We start from the raw sequence: 18,288 nt of genomic DNA on the forward strand, positions 1-18,288 counted from the left end.
ATCATAATTTTTCATCTTAATTAGGCTACAGTTACAATGTATGCAAATTATTTTTATAAACATTTTTGCCAATAGACAATAATTTATTTAAATATCCTAAAATGATTTGTGTGTTAGAAGTGGGATAAAAGAAATCCTCAAAGATACATAGTAATAGAAAGAAAAGGAGTCAGTCATTTGGGGAGAATGAGAAATAGCAAGCCAAATATTGAACTGCAAGTCCTAAAACTATTAAAAGAATCCAAAAAAGGACTTGAACACATAAGATAATCCTATGGAGGAACATGAACAAGAATTACATGGGATAATTTGAAATCTGTATTAGTAGAATGAATACTCATGTCAGTGAATTAACAGATCCATTAAAGTGTTAAAGAAAAGTAATTTCTGTCTTCAAATTTAAAAAAAGTCCTGTATGAAGAACAATTTTTTATATATTCTAAATGTCCTCTATAACTTTGTAATAAGTTTATAACTTAGTATATTTCTTGTTCATTATATTTTATCCATTTTTAACTAAACTTAATTTAACAAAACTTTGTTGAGTACCTACAAGAAAGTATTCTAGAATTCAGGCCACAAAAATAAAAAAAATTTATATGTTTCTCAAATTCAGGGAATATATAACCTATTAAAGCACAAGACATATAAATAAATATATGTGATTCCAATTAGAATTTTAAGTCTGAAAGATGAAGAAAACTGGTATGAGAAAATTTACCCCATATCATCATTTTAAGAAAAGATCCATTAGCCTCTAATGGCATTTAAAGTAACAATTCACATTATTTTTGAGGACAAATAGATCTTGTTTTTTCTAAAAATGCCATAATATAAGCAGATATTAAAATTGAAAGAATGGGAAAATTGGACAGCTTTTTTTAATCTAGGAAATTTTAGGATGTTGACACAAGTTTTAAGCCAAGTTACTCATAAGAGTCTTATATGTCCAACTTTAAAATCCCAACATTAATTAGGGCTAACACACTTCACTAATGTTACACATTGTTTGTCAATAAAACCTAAGCTTATTTTCGCCCATAGACAACATAAGATAAAATGGTTATTGGTACACTGTGGATGGGTAGGTGGTCAAATTCTTGCACACTACATCATTCATATTTCATTCAGAATAATTTACATTGAGTGAAAGAAGGTATTCAATAAAAATGAAAGAATGAGTCTACATTGGAGAAAAAAAAAAGAACCATGATAGTTCAAATTGGCAAACGGCATTTGGAAGGGATGAAATTAATCACTAAACTTTTAGCAGATTTCAAGAACATGTTACCAAATAGACACTTTATCTGAAGCTGTCAAGACTACTGTATGGTACCTCGAGAAAAGCCCCATCCTGAGGTTTCAAGCACTAAATCTGAAACAGGCATTCAAATACTTTGTCAGATGACATTGGAGATGACAACTTGTGATCAAAACAGGTATAAATTTTTCACCAATGACTTCACACAGATGTTATTTTACATATATATTTGGCAGTTTAATAAAATGAGAACTGTTATAGTTTGGGAGAAAAAAGGAAGTAATGTTTCCTATGTTAGGTGATAATCATTTAAAAAAAAAACTAAACAAAGTTGGATTATTTTACTTTAAGATAATGCTAACAATAAGCAGGGAATTGAGAAATTTAAATTGTGGGAATTGCTCAATTCCCAGCCTAGTGCTTTTTTAATGAACAATTTTAAACTGAGGACTTGATACGTCTTAAAATTACTATTAACATAGGCAATCTAGTAGAAGGAGAGGATTCGGGTTTGAGTTCTGGTTCTGATAATTACATTCCCTAAGCCTCAATGTTCTGATCTGCAAAATGGGAACAATACAAGTGTTGTATTAGTTATCCTTGTTGTGAATAAAGTACTTTGTAAACTATAAAATACTATAGAAATGTGCTATTGGGTTTTTTCCATGAAAAAGTTGAATTATACTAGCTTTTTTCCTTTGGTTCTATTGTCTTTATATTGACATGGTTTGTGTAATCATTAAAACAATCAGTAATAACAACAATAAATGAATTGAGTACAGATAGTGGATGGATTAGAAAAGAAACTAGGAATTGTGTGAACTGGATACTCTCCAAGAATTTTTTTTAATTTTAATTTGTTTGCAGCTGAATTTGTTTGTATATTTTACTTTGTCTAATAATCTCTATGAACATCTATCATTTGGAAGCTTATTATTATTTTGTTTTCTTAGTTTTATCAATACAAAAACACAAATATATAGTGGTTTTCCTTCACAATATCACTATTTAGGCTATATCAATATCTACATAGCACATTAGAGATTTTAAAATTATTATTAAGAAGTAATGTGGAGAAGAAGGTAGTATAAAAATAATTGCTGAGAAATATTTAGATAAAAGGTTAAATATGTTTCTTGTGGATGAATTATTAAAATGGTTCACTAATAATAATTCAAGCTAGGCAAAATTACTTTTTGAAATTAAATACTTATACATATATTTGTATGTATACATATCTTTGTTATATGAGTATGTATACACACATATATAATCCTCATTTCATTTTATGTGTATAGATACTTAAAGTAAATTATCTGGGTTTGAATACAATGAATATATAATTCAGATTCTGTTTCTTCTTCTGTAAAAAAGGAATATTATCATCTAAAGTATATTCTTCAAAAAGCTGTTATGAGAATCTAATGATATATGCATGTAGAATGTTTTGTAAATCTTTAAAAGACTATATAAAGGTGAGTTGTTATTTTCTCATCAAAAATTTATATTTTTTCCTTTGAAATTTATTCTTTCAAAAAATCCAGTACTAAAAAGAAAACAAGACAAAAAACAAATAAACAAACAATAAAACCCAAAGATCCTAACAACTATCTCGACATACTGTGGTATAGTAATAGACAGAAAATTGGACTTAGTGAAGATCTGACTTCAAATTATTCAAACTTTGTAGTTTGTGACTCTGGATTAGATACTGAGTATCATTTACCTCATCTGTAAAATGGGGCTAAAAATAGTTCCTACATTACAAAACTGTTGTATTATCAGATAATAAGACTTTTTACAAGCCCAAAAATGCTATGGAAAAAAATGAAGTATTGTTATATTTTTTGTCCAGCTTGCATATTCTAGGGGAAATGGAGACTTGGAGAGAGGGGACCAATTTGACCATTATCACATAGCTAGCTAATACTGATCTTGCTCCAAATTATTTCAATTTTAACATTCAATGTTTCAGCACCTTTTTTTTTTTGGTAGAAGTGCAAGTCCTCTAAGATGATTTGGTTGTTCAGTGGTTTCAGTCATATCTGACTGTTTTTGGTCTCCTTTTGATTTTTTTTTTTTTGCAAAGATAGTGGAGTAGTATGTCATTTCTTTTTCTAGCTCACTTTACAGATGAGAAAATTGATACATGAAGGGTTAAGTGCCTTGCCCAGGATCACACAGTTATTAATTGTTTTGAAGCTACATTTTCACTCAGATCTTCCTGATTCAAGGTCCTATACTCTACCCACTATGTCACCAAGCCACCCTTTAAGATGATTGCTATCAAGTAAAAATAATTTAGAAGTAACTCAGGGAAGGACTCTCTGACCAGGATAAGATGCCTGATTCAGCTGTTGGAAAATAGATAGCTGTTACTTTAATTCAACTAAATTTGTTTTCCTGTTTTCCATTTTCTAAACAATTCAACTCGATTGCATTTTAAATGCCTGCATTATTTTCATTCCAATTATATAATTCTCCCCTGAGGTCCTCCATAGATGCTTCTTTATGCTGTGGAGGCTCTCAAAGACAATGCCTGTGCAAATGATGACACATCCCATCAAGTTCCAGAGCCCAGGTGCAAACCTGGGAAATGGCTGTATGTCTAATCCTAGGACCAGTATAGTTTGGAATGGCTTATTCATCATAGCAGACTAGACCCCAGCTGCTGAGCTGTAGTGTGATGCAAGGAGTGCTGGAACACTGATTTAAGGACTGTTTAATGAGGAATTTGTATACATGCAGCTTGGCATCTTCACACGGTTTTATAGACTTGTCTGGGTTACTATAAAATGAAATAACTTTTCAAGATTCAAACAGCCAGTATGTGGCAGAGGAAGGATTTGGACCCATCTTCTCCTGATTCCATGATTGGCTCCCATACAGGACTACAGGCAAACAGATTTATTAATTTTATATTGCAGATCAGCTGATTAATGCAGTGGATCTGGGTCTATAGTCAGGAGGACAAGTTCAAATCCAGCCTCAGATATTTAGCCATGTGATTCTAGGCAAGTCACTTTAGCCTGTTTGCCTCAGTTTACTTATTTGTAAAATGAGCTAAAAAGGCAATGACAAACCGCTCCAGTATTTTTGCCAAGAAAACCCTAAAAGAATTTGCTATGACTGAAAAATGACTCAAAGTTTTATTTTGTATACAAAGATGATATTGTTGACCTGTCATAAGTAGAATATATATTTTAAGGATTGATTTTTCTAGAAGTATGTGTATGTTGGAAGTGAGAAGGGTTACAGTTCATTTATCCTCCTTTGAGCAGACTTCTTGTGGATTCAATGGCATTAGATTTGTGAGGTAGCTGGACTAGATTAAAGTACAAAGTATCACTGTGGTACATGTGACTTTGCTTAATCATTATTTATAAGAGAATGCCATCACTTTTACATCCTTGGAAAAATACATAAAATAACTTTATTTAGGAATTATAATAGGGAGCATTTATTTGGTTTGCAAAGTGCTTGACATATGTTAATTCATTTGGACAATATTTTCTTAGACATTTTCATTTTTTACTTAAATGCCCAACATAATACACAGTCTCTTCATCAAACATTTCTTGGCTTTCTATTTGTAGGAATAAGCAAAAGGTTTAAGAATTTATTAATAAAGGGAACTTCAAATATGGAGTTCAAGAACATGGAGTTAAGTCTTTTTGTGACTAAATGTATAAGGACTCTTGACTTAAAAGTACAGGATTCTTTGTTCAGCTTCACTAGATCAACTAACAAAACTAAGCACAGACCTTCCTCACAAGTATTAGGATCTAAATCATTGGTTATTGGGCTATTGAATTGAAACAATCGGAAATATTTCACAATTAGCATCATTTCAGCTTAATATCTATATGTTTTACTATAAGCAATCTCACAATTTAAATCTTACTTCAACACTCAGATCTTGTATTAAGCTTTCCTAGACCACACTAGTTCACAAACACTTTTTCCCCTCTGAATGTTTATAAAATCATCATCCATACAATTTATTTAGCACAAAGCATTAATTGCTTTCACTATGTAAGAGTAACATGCCATATAGAATCAAGTACCGATAAAGAACTCAGGAAGATGAAGGCTCAAATTTTTCTTGTCACATATCACTTACTTACATCATTATGGGCAAGTCAGTTATGAGTACTTGGTGTCCCAAGAAACTGTCTAAGGCTCTGTTTAAAACTAGTTATGAATCTGAATCCATGGTGGGAATAACTATGCTGAGAGTTAACTGTGATGAAATTGCAGGTCACCTGCCCTATGTCCTCCAAATATATTATTATGGATTGTGATTATGTTTTCCTATTGATGTGTTTTATTCCCTTTGACTCCCTTCCCCCCAAAAAATATTCCCATGGTACTCACCATAGGGCTTCACACAAGGTAGCTACATGGTATAACAAATAAATAGAATCCTGGATGGGGAGTCAGGAAGAACTGAATTCAAATTTCACCTCTGACGCTTATATGACCTCTCAAGTAACTTAACCTCTGCCTCTATAACTATAATTCCTCAATGATAAAATGGGAATAATAATAACACCAGTTTCCCTGAGTTGCTGTGAAAATCAATCATATGAGATATTTGAAAAAAGTGCTAAGATATATCATAGTACATACTCAGTGCTATATAAATGCAAGCTATCATCATCATTACCATAGTAGAAGATAATAAATATTTATATAATAAGAATAAGTAAAAGTGAATTTCTATTAATCTTTGTACTGTGAAAATTTCCTTCTATTTATATAAAAAATCTGAATAAAAACCCTTTAGTAGAGTTCCCCAGGAAACTATTCTTTGTATTATGCTCTTCTACATTTCAATCAGTTATTTGAAGACAAAAATAGTACTTTTCCCCCTTTTTTCCCTTTCTATTTTATTTTATTTTTAAATAATAATAATAGCATTTTATTTTTCCAGATAACATGCAAAGATAGTTTTCAACATTCCCCTTTGTAAAATCTTGTGTTCAATTTTTCCTCCCTCCCCCTTCCCTCCCTAGAGAGCAAGTAAGTATTCATTGAGTTAAACAAGTACAATTTTTCTAAACATATTTTTATATTTGTTATGCTGTACAAGAAAAATCAGATCAAAAGGGGAAAACATGAGGAAAAAATAAGCAAACAAACACCACTGCCACCAAAAAAAAAAAAAAAAAAAAGTGAAAATACTACGCTTTGATCTACATTAAGTCTCCATAGTTCTCTCTCTGGATGTGCAGATGGCTCTCTCCATCACAAATCTATTGGCATTGGCCTAAATTACCTCATTGTTGAAAAGAGCCATTTCCATCAGAACTGATCATCACATAATCTTATTGTTGCTGTGTACAATGTTCTCTTGGTTCTACTCACTTCACTTAGCATCAATTTACTTAAGTCTTTCCAGGCCTGCTCATCTGGAACAATAATATTCCATTGCATTCAGTTATTCTCTAACTGATGGGCGTCCACTCAGTTTCCAGTTCCTTGCCACTACAAAAAGGGCTGCCACAAACATTTTTGCACACAGGGTCCTTTTCCCTTTTTTATGATCTCTTTGGAATACATAACCAATACAGACACTTTTGGATCAAAGGGTATGCACAGTGTGATAGTCCTTTGGGCATAATTCCAAATTGTTCTCCAGAATGGTTGGATCAGTTCACAACTTCACCAACAAGGTATCAGTGTTCCAGTTATCCCACAGCCCCTCCAACAATCAATATCTTTTCCTGTCATCTTAGCCAGGATGGGGGGAGGGAGTGAAGTGTTACTCAGAGTAATCTTAATTTGCATTTTTCTAATCAATAGAGATTTAAAGCATTTTTTTCATATGACTAGAAATGGATTTAATTTCTTCATCTGAAAATTACCTGTTCATATCCTTTGGCCATTTATCAACTGGGAAATTGCTTGTATTATTAAAAATTTAAATCAATTCTATATATATTTTAGAAATGAGGCCTTTATTAGAAACACTGGATATAAAAAAGGCACTTTTTTCAAATGTGCAGAGGACATGTAGCATAGAGGTAACGGTAACTTTCTAGATAACATCTAGATTCAAAAAGGTTTTAATAGATTGAAATCATGGACTAAATCAAGGAAGAAGAAATTCAAACACAATAAATGTAAAATGTAGCATATAGTCTACTTTGGTTCCCTCTCTTATATGTGTACATGTGCTTTTCATAAGCATATACATACATGTAACATACATGCAGGAATGCATACTTATAAGCAAACTTTATAGATATGTTTATATATAAAACCATATATACTAGGCCTAAGTACAAGAAGGGAAAAATTAGCTAAAAAGCTTACAAGTTAAAGTGGGAGGGGGAAGGAGGAAGAAGAAGACAACATTCAAACATTTATGTTTAAACAAGATATATCTATATCTATATCTATCTATCTATCTATCTATCTATCTATCTACAAGATAAATTGAATAATTACAAATAAAAAATAATATTACGGAGACCTAGGCAAAGCTTCCTGAAGAACGTGATATTTAACTGAGACTTTAAGCAATCTAGAGAAGCCAGAAGACAGAGGTTATTAGGGAGATAACTGCCCACCTGGGTTCCAGCCAATAAAAATGCACAGTCAGCAGATGAAATGATTTATGCAAAAACCAGAAAGGATGCCAGAGTCACTTAATTATACATAGTGTGGAGAAGAATAAGATCTAAGAAGACTGAAAAGATAAGCTGGAGAACCAAGGGATTTAAAAATCAAAGGACTTTATACTTGATCCTGGAGGCAAAGAGAACTGGACTTTATTAAATAAGGAAGTGACATGGTGAGACTTACACTTTAGGAAGGTCATTTTAATAGCTGAGTGGACACTGAACTGAGAAAAGACTAGAGGCAGAAGAAACATTCTGACAATTCTAAGCCATCCCCAAATAAAATGGACTACCTTGAAAGTGTGTGAATTCCGTTCACTGGAAGTCTTTGAGGAGATGATGGATCATCACTTTTCCAGAACATTATACAGGCAACGCATGCTTTGGTGTGTATGGGTTGGATTCTGTGACCTCTGAGATCCTCACAATTCCTTGAATCTACCTAGGACTAAGACCAGTAGGTAGCACCTTTATGAGTTATTGGAATCTTAACTAATCTAATATGTATTTTCATTTCTGAAATGGAAATAGCTGAGAACAAAGGATCATGAGGACAAATGGCCAATAAAACAGCCTCCCAATATACAATCGGAATATTGATTTTGTATGTTATCCTGTATATTAAATTTACAGCACCAGGATCAAGTGTTTCTATTGACTAATGCAGTGACCTCTCAGGTCTAGAAAGTTGATGGTGAATCAATGTAAGGCTCTAATTATTTTAATTGCTTATTACTCTAGTATGTGTTTCCTTCCCATACTATGACATCATCTGCTGAAATCAAAAGGAGTACATGAGTAGGTATCAAGAGCCTAGGTTTCTCATTCTATCACTAGCTGGTTATGCAACCTTGGGCAGGCCACATAATTTCTCTTGGTCTTAATTAATTTGAATAATAAAGGGATTGGACTAGATTGGGCTCAGCACTTTAAAAAAATGTAAAAACAAATTTTGTGTGCCAGGCATGCAAAAACAAACAATGAGACAGATTTGGCACACAGGCTATATTTGCTTACTCCTGTGTGAGAATGATGTCCAAATTTTACCATGCTTTGAGGAAATAGTTCTATGATTATTAATGTTGCAATATTGAATTTATATCTTTATTTTCAACTGAAAAACAGAAAGAAGTTTGTATTTGCCAATTACAAAAAGATACGAAACCTTTCTCACTTATCATCTCATAGGATAATTTGCATTTTCCAAATGCATTTCAGAATTCATCACAGATTCAGAGAATTCTAAGCCATCCTTACATAGTGACAGAAAAATCAGTGATGATCAGTATTGAACCAAGGTTTCAAATCACGGGTGTCCAAGTATCTAAGAGAACAAGATGTCTAATCCTATCTTCCTAGTACTATCTAAGGATCTCTCCAGCAGTATATGTATATGTATGCAATGTATTTTTTCAAATTCCATTTCAATAAAATACAAAACTAAGTCATAAGAGATAACATCAGGAACAACAGAAGAAACTGTGATGTCATAATACAGAGGTGTCAGACACACAGATAACTGAACCAGATTAAAATATAACAGGGAAATATTTGACAAAATAAAAATAGAACATAAATAACTCAATATGGAGTAGCAGGGATTCTTATGAAGGGTTTAATGGTCCCCATTTCTATTGAGTTTGACACTACTGCTGTAGTTGATGGAGAGCAGGGTTCATAGTCAAGATGAACTGTGTTCAAGTGTTACACATCCCACATGTGTGACTACATAAGAATTACTTAAGCAAATCTTCAATACTCCTCTTAAGTTGTATAATTATCAAATAAGTAAAGGGAAGTTCCTTACTGGGAGCTTTCAAAACGGTTGAAATCACAGTTTTCAAAATGATTGAAATCACAAACCTAATCCCTCCAAAATAAAAATTTGCTTTATTCATCTAAGCCTTTGAAATGAATCTGTGGATTGAGTTTTGGACCTATAATAAAGATGAACTCAGTGGCCTTAGACACGTGGTAGCTGAGTGATGCTGGGCAAGTCACTTAACTTCTCTCTGCCTTAATCTCTAAAATGGAAGTAATAATAGCACCTGCCAAGTAATATTTTGGAAAGGATGAAAAGACATATTTGCAAAGAACTTTGCAAACCTTAAAACACTATATAGATCCTAATTGTTTTGTTACTAATTCAATAAACATGTAGAAAGAATCTACTATGTGCAATGTAATGTACTGAGCATTTATCATCATTATTTTTATTTCTTGAAATTCTCAACATTTCAGAGAAGAGATGAATGTAATTTTATAGAAAGAAAAGTAGATTTGGATACAAAAGTTCTGTGTTCTAAAGTTCAAAGTATTGACTTCAACATATAATTTGCATAAATTTGTACAATTTTTTTTTTAACAACTCCGTGCTGTGCTTTCCTTATTTTCATCAGGAAGGGGACTGATCTAGGCCAGGGTTGTCAAACTCAAATAGAAAGGGAACACATTAATTCCTCCATAGGAATAACCCCACAGGTAGTTGATTTTTAAAACCACATATTAACATTATTTATATTGTATTTGTATTTATTTTGCAAAATATTTCCCAATCACATTTTAATCTCTTTCAGGCAGCACCCTAAAATGTTGCAGACTGCAATGAGGCCTGGTCATGTGTTTGACACTTCTAATCTACTTAATGTGTAATATTTTTCCAGTTCTGGGAAATATTTTGATTCTGTTTTACAGATGAGAAAAAGGAGATTTTAAAGTAGTTGGGCAATTTGTGCAATGCCATCAGCTAACACATTTAGTTTTTCTTCTTGATTTTAAGAGAAATGTAATAGACAGTATGTCCCAAAAGTCTTAATTCAGCTTTCAACTATTAATTTCCACAGGATTTGGTATGAAGTACTGGCAGCTGCCCTCAGTTTAGCTTTGCTCTATGGCTTATGATTCAGGAAGAGAACTTTGATAATCAAATAAATGCAGTTATAACAGAATAATAATTTGCATTTATATAATGCTCTAAAAATTCCAAAGCACTTTACACATTTTTAAAATTTGAACTTTACAATCATCCAGAAAGGTATTATCCATTTTCATTTTACAGATAAGGAAACTGAGGTTCAAAAAGATTTAGCAAATTTGCCCAGAAAAATTCAATCAAATATTTTATATTGGTTTCCTTCTTAAAATTCATACAATTAGAATTATGATTGACAGGGTGCAGTAGGATTATGCACTTTGTTAGATGGACTGAATATTGCTATGAATACCTGCATGGAATGAATAGAAGCAGAGCATAATTGATTCTGCATGAGGTCCACCTTTTTATGACTGGTCACACAGCTAGTAAGTAGCTGAATCCAGGTCTTTTTAACTCCAGATCCAACCCCCTATTCTCTATACCACGATGACCCTCTCAATAGGCCTACCCCTCCCACCAAATTAATGGCACATGCATATTCCAGTCTCTAGTCTAATTAACCCTCATAGAGATGTACAAGACACAGTATTTCATTAAAGCACTACCAAGGCTTCAGTGAGACTGCCAGGAAATCAAGCAACAGCTCTCTCCTCACTCCCTATGCCCAGATACCCCCTTTTCCTCTCCTTTCACTCCTGAGGGACAGTAAAGAATGAGATCTTACCTTTTAAACAATAAGACATCAGAATTAATGTTTTAATGGATTAGAAAGCTATAGATTATAAAAACCATACTAGTACCCCCAGATGCAAAGCTCACAGATTATAAAAATCATACTATTGCCCCCAGATGCAAAATTTCATAGTGGAGGAGGATGGGAGGGGGAATAAGTACAACATCTGTAAAGTGTTTGGCATAGTGCCTGACACATAGTAGGCACTATGTTGATTTCCTTCTCCTTTTTCATCCCCATTATGATATGAGGAAAAGCTTTCAGGGCTCACATGGGCCATTTCTACTCCCTAATACTATTTAGGTCAAATCCCAATAGTTGCCAACGTAGCTTCCTCCAAATGGATTGGCTTTCTGGGAATATCTTTTCAAGGAATTGCATTTCAGCTCTTAAAAGAGCTGTCCTTTCCAATTTGGAGAAATAGCTGCTAAAGTCAGAGCCCATAAATATTAGTACTTTGTTTTCCCCTTTCTTCCTGGAGTATGATTTTTTTTTTCATGGAAATCCCAAGTTGATAGAAAGCTGTATTGCTATTCTTAGCAATAAAGTAATAAAGTTGTTGTTTTTTAAATAAATTCACCAGAGCTTACACATCTAAATGGACTGCGGAGCTATGTGTTTATATCAAGGGCACATCAACATTCAACTTGTTTTTGAAAGTCTTCTTCAGTCACTGTCTTATCTGGCCAACCATTACACTCCTACAATAGATTTGTTAATTTTGTCTGGGTTTTTCTAGAGACTTGAATGTTCTTTTTTGTTGAGTGCAGAATTCTCTCTACCAATGAAGATTTACACCTACCTTGCCAGTTCTGATCTAAGTGAGTGATCTGGGGCACTAAGAGGTCATCAGTTCATCTAGTCAGTCCCTATCTGAGGTGAGGTTTAAACCCGATCCTGTCTGAGGTGAGACTGAAACCAGCTCTCTCTTTACTACACTGGAGTATCTTGCATTTTGCATGTAGTATCTGATTAATAAATGCATATTGAATTGAACTGTCATAAATACTTAATTCAAATGATGCTATTTGTAGCACATTTCTCACATTCTTCAACTTCCATGCCCTTACCTGGTCACCATTCTCACTCATCTCTTTATTGCCTCTTTCCAGGACTACTCAACATCCCCTCTCATTGTACTCTTAGCTGCCAATCTCTCATGTTTCCAATTCATCTTCCACACAACTGCTGAAATAATCTCCCTGAAGCACTGGCTATGTACCTCTCCTGCTCAGGAAACATCAATATTACCTTATTACCTCTAGAATACAATACTACCTCCTCAGGTTGGCATTTAAAATCTAGCTCACTTTCACAGGCTTATTGAACATTATTCCATTCTACATTCTTTGTTTCAGTCAAACTGGACCATTGCTGTTTTCCAAACTCTATACTGAATTTTCTGTTTCTGTGACAGATTAGAATATATTCTTTTTCTTACCTCTACTACTTAAGACTTCCTGGCTTCCTTAAGAGCTCAAACAAATGCCATCTTATACCTTTTATAATTCACATTGGGTAGCCTGGTGGCTCAGTAGATAAAGCACTGGGTCTGGAATCAGGAAGACCTGAGTTCCAACCCAGCCTCAGTTACTTAGCAGGATAATTCAATAAGGCAGACATAATAAGAGAATTTAACTTCTGGGCTTGCTATGAGGATCAGTGAAATAAAATTTGTAAAGTATTTATCAAAGTGCCTGGCAAATAGGTGCTTAATAAATCCTTATCTTCTTCCCCTTACCCAAGTAATTCCATCTGGATCACTTTAATTCTTCTTCAAATTATCAGATATCAGTTTACATGCTGTATCTCTCCCATCTCCAGGTATGTAAAGTCCCCAAGGGAAGAGAATATTTTCTGTTTCTGTTGTTACTGTTTTTAAATCAACTGTACCTAGTTCAGTTTCTAGTACCAGGAGTAGCTATTTAATAAATCTATTGAATTGGATCAGATTCCTAAGCAGTTCTGGAATCACACAAAATCTCTCACAGTACTTTGAGCTCCTCTTAATTTTTCTTATTTTGTTAAATTCAAATCAGTTTGATCATCCACCTTATTCACCAGGACTGGCCCCAAATGACTTTGCTATTTTCTTTCTTTCTTTCTTTTTTATTATAGCTTTTAATTGACAGAACATATGCATGGATAATTTTTCAACACTGTCTCTCGCACCCACTTCTGTTCCAACTTTTCCCTTCTTTTCCTCCATCTCCTCCCCTAGATGGCAGGCAGTCTCATATATGTTAAACATGTTTAAAGTATATCTTGAATACAATATATGTGTACATATTTATACAGTTCTCTTGTTGCACAAGAAAAATCAGATTTAGAAAGAAGGTAAAAATAATCTTCCCATATAAAAATGCAAGCAGTCTACATTCATTTCCCAGAGTTCTTTCCGTGGGTGTAGCTGGTTCAGTTCATTACTGTTCTACTGGAACTGATTTAGTTCATCTCATTGTTAAAGAGGGCCACGTCCATCAGAATTGATCATCATATAGTATTGTTGTTGAAGAGTATAATGATCTCCTGGTTCTGCTCATTTCACTCAGCATCAGTTCATGTAAGTCTCTCCAGGCCTTTCTGAAATCATCCTGTTGGTCATTTCTTACAGAACAATAATGTTCCATAATATTCATATACCACAATTTATTCAGTCATTCTCCAATCGATGGGCGTCCACTCAGTTTCCAGGTTCTGGGCACTACAAAGACGGCTGCCACAAATATTCTTACACATACAGGTCCCTTTTCCTTCTTTAAAATCTCTTTGGAATATAAGCCCAGTAGTAGCATTGCTGGATCAAAGGGTATACACAGTTTGATAACTTTTTGAGCATAATTCCAGATTGCTCTCCAGAATGGCTGGATCTAGTCACAATTCCACCAACAATGTATCAGTGTCCCAGTTTTCCCACATCCCCTCCAACATTCAGCATTTTCTTTTCCTGTCATCTTAGCCAATCTGACAGGTGTGTAGTGTTATCTCAGAGCTGTCTTAATTTGCATTTCTCTGATCAGTAGTGATTTGGAACAACCTTTTATAAGAGTAGAAATAGTTTTAATTTCATCATCTGAAAATTGTCTGTTCATATCCTTTGACCATTTATCAATTGGAGAATGGCTTGATTTCTTATAAATTAGGCTCAATTCTCTATATATTTTGGAAATTAGGCCTTTATCAGAATCTTCTACTGTAAAAATGTCTTCCCAATTTATTGCTTCCCTTCTAATCTTGTCTGCATTAGTTTTGTTTGTACAAAAGCTTTTTAACTTGATATAATCAAAATTTTCTATTTTGTGATCAATAATGATCTCTAGTTTTTTGGTCACAAATTCCTCCCTCCTCTACAAGTCTGAGGTAAACTTTCCTATGTTCTTCTAATTTATTTATAATCTCGTTCTTTATGCCTAAATAATGGACCCATTTTGATCTTATCTTGGTGTATGGTGTTGAGTGTGGGTCCATGCCTAGTTTCTGCCATACTAATTTCCAGATTTCCCAGCAGTTTTTGTCAAAGAGTGAATTCTTATCACAAAAGTTGGAATCGTTGGGTTTGTCAAACACTAGATTGCTATAGTTGTACCCTATTTTGTCCTGTGAACCCAACCTTTTCCACTGATTAACTAGTCTATTTTTCAGTCAATACCAAATGGTTTTGGTGACTGCTGTTTTATAATATAGTTTTAGAAGAGGTATAGCTAGGCCACCTTTATTTGATTTTTTTTTTCATTAGTTCCCTTGAAATCCTCTACCTTTTGTCCTTCCATATGAATTTTGTTATTATTTTTTTCTAGGTCATTAAAATAGTTTCTTGGGAGTCTGATTGGTATAGCACTAAAGAAATAGATTAGTTTAGGGAGTACTGTCATCTTTATTATATTTGCTCAGCTGACTTTGCTATTTTCAAAAATCACCTTTTAAGAATAACTTAACATCAAAAGGCATATTTTAAACTATATTTCTATATTTATCTGGTGATTCTAGAATAGGAGTCTCTAAAGTTCAGTTTAGAATTTTTATTGAAAATTCATCTCATGATTTCATGATCATAGCTCTTAGGTAAAAGTTTTATCTAATGTACTGGAACCTAGTCCTGGTAGCCACATTCATTTGCTGCATTTACTTGTGCCAGATAATTAAGAAATTGCATTAGAACTTGCTACCATCATTGGCTATATTCTTAGTATGCATTGCCTAGACCTGCCATAGAAACAAGGTAATTATTGATTTAATAAAAATGAGAACTATTTTGTTAATTCTTTGGTGTAGGTAATTCCTGGTATGGAAACTCCCTTTACCAATTCAAATTATTCTCTCTCTGATAATTTGTCAGGAGCACAGACATTCAATGATTTGCCCATGGTTAAACAGCAAATATCAGAGTTAGGACATAAAGCCAGGTCTTCTTAATTCTAAGACTAATTCATTGTCTACTAAAGTTCGAATCTAGAGCAAAAGAACTATTCAGAGTAAAAAATAATTAAGTGCTTATTACTGAATGACTTGTTATTATTTAAATATAATCATTATGATGGAGGTAGCATAGCACAGAGTTATGCTTTGAAATAGGAAGATGAGGGTTCAAAATCTATTTTTGACACTGACGATTGTACCTCAGGAAAGTCATTTAAGCTCTCAGTGTAATTGGAACATTCTGTATAATTATAAAGTTCCAAACAAACTGCCATTTATGTTAGTGGAGGGAATTTCTATTCAAAGAGTTCCCCATACTAATGAAATCACAAGTTTACATAATTACAGCAACATGGATGTAAAAAAAGATAATACTAATAGATGGAATTATGTAGTGTTTAAGATTTGTTAAAGATTTTACAAATATCTCATTTTATCTTCACAACAATAGTAATTATTTCCATTTTACAGATGAGAAAACTGAAGCAGAAAGTTTAAATGAGTTGCTCAGAGCATACAGCTGGTAATAAAAACATATCTAAATTAATTTTTTCTTGGCTCTATGTGCAGTGTCCAAATCATTTAATAAACATATTAAAAAGTTGAGAAGAATGAAATGATGATGAGGATTATCATAAAAGTAAACACAAACCCATCAGCATTTCATTTGCTTGGTTCTGTTGATCTTATCTCTTAATTGGGAGCAACTGGACTTCTCAATAAATCAATTTTTCCAATTTATGGACTGCTAACAATGTTTAATAGCTCTGGATGTAGAAGTGAGTAGACTTGAGTTTCCAAAGTAACTTGTATTATATCTCTGAATAGTATAAGTGATCATGTTTTCATAAAGTGCCTGCTTCTACTTCTGGGTGAGATAGTCCCTCATATATTTTAAGCATTTTCTTCCCCTTTTCAGCAATGGTAGAAAAACAGGAATGCAATTTGTGCATTTAATCAACATTTCCAATGTTACCCCTTGAAGAGCTATGAAAAATGAAACAGCATACTTCATCATACTAAAGTGTGGGAAGACAAATGGGGCTTGTTTTCTCCAGCTCCATTTATGAAGTCAATCAGTCTATAAATCATCCCTTTTGTTTTGATGCCATTTCCCCCCTTTTATCCAGAGAAATGAGTCTTATCCAAGGGGGTAGGAAAGTAGGAGGGGAGGCTGTCAGAGGGAGAAAGACAACTTTCATTTCCCAAAGTGTAAATTGAAAAACGTGTGATTGGGAAGCCAAAGAAATATAGAGGGCACTGGTGTTATTTACAAATAGCTCAATTTTGTTCTTTGCAAAGGCATGCAGGAAAACCATTTTGCAAAAAAAAGAGAGAAAATATTAGCATAATGAATTTTAAAACAAATGGGAAAGCACAAATAAGTTTCTTTCATTTCTCCCATTTGAGAAGTGACTATGCTGCATTCAAACTGTTAATGAACAGAAGGACCAAGTGTAGAATCAATTACGCTTTTCCTTCATTCATTCCATTCCTGTATTCATAGCAATAATCGGTCCATCTAGCAAACTGCATAATGCTGCTGTACCCTGTCAATCATAATTCTAATTGTATGAATTTTAAGAAGCAAGCCAACATAAGGCATTCAATTGAATTTTTTTAAGGTACAGTGACAAGGCAAAGCTCTTGGGGTTCCATTTGTAAATCTTATCAGTTCATTTATACAATAAGCACCGCCATATTAGACCTGAAAAGGAATATTTGAAGTTCAGTTAATGGAAAATTGAATTACATCCTGATAGTGTTATGTAGGGAGGCTGCCATGCTCACTGTATGTAGGCCAATGCTTTGATATACACATTTGCTCAGTTTGCTCATTTTCTATTTCAAGAAAGCCTCCTTGTACTTAAAATATGCCTTTTCAATCTGCAGTAGACATCTGTTCAAGTAAATTTGACTATCACCCCCTAGGCTGTTGCCTAATTTGGGTTATTTACTCATACCTTTCTCTAGATGTATAATAGATTTCCTTTCAATGACAAAAGAACATACCTATTATTTAACTTTGTAGATTAGTCCATACTGATACACTTGTAATCTCAACATTAATTTTGTTGCTGTTGCTTTTGATTGTCTCAAAATTGGGGCATCTTTGTTTCATTGTATGAGTCTTACTTTTTTCTTTCTTTTTAAAATTTTAATTTCATTGTCTTGGGTTACAGAATGCTTTGATTTTACATCTCTCACTGTTCTTGAGCTCCAAGGCTCACTAAATAAGATGACTGTACTTAAGATTAAATATACAATAGCTAAACATTTGCATTTTGTGGCTGGAAGAGATACACAGCATGTGTGATCACGGCTGGGATGGATAAATGCTGCTCAATTTAAGGTCCGACCCCTTTTACAGGGT

At 33.4% G+C, this 18,288-nt stretch overlaps 1 protein-coding gene across 4 annotated transcripts in view; it reads right to left on the reverse strand.

The window, feature by feature from the left end:
- The window catches only part of MACROD2 (mono-ADP ribosylhydrolase 2), a 2,172,380-nt gene that overhangs the window by 955,271 nt on the left and 1,198,821 nt on the right, over positions 1 to 18,288 (reverse strand). The window lies entirely within an intron of this gene.

The sequence above is a fragment of the Sminthopsis crassicaudata genome, chromosome 2, assembly GCF_048593235.1.
Source record: "Sminthopsis crassicaudata isolate SCR6 chromosome 2, ASM4859323v1, whole genome shotgun sequence".
Lineage (NCBI taxonomy): Eukaryota > Metazoa > Chordata > Mammalia > Dasyuromorphia > Dasyuridae > Sminthopsis > Sminthopsis crassicaudata.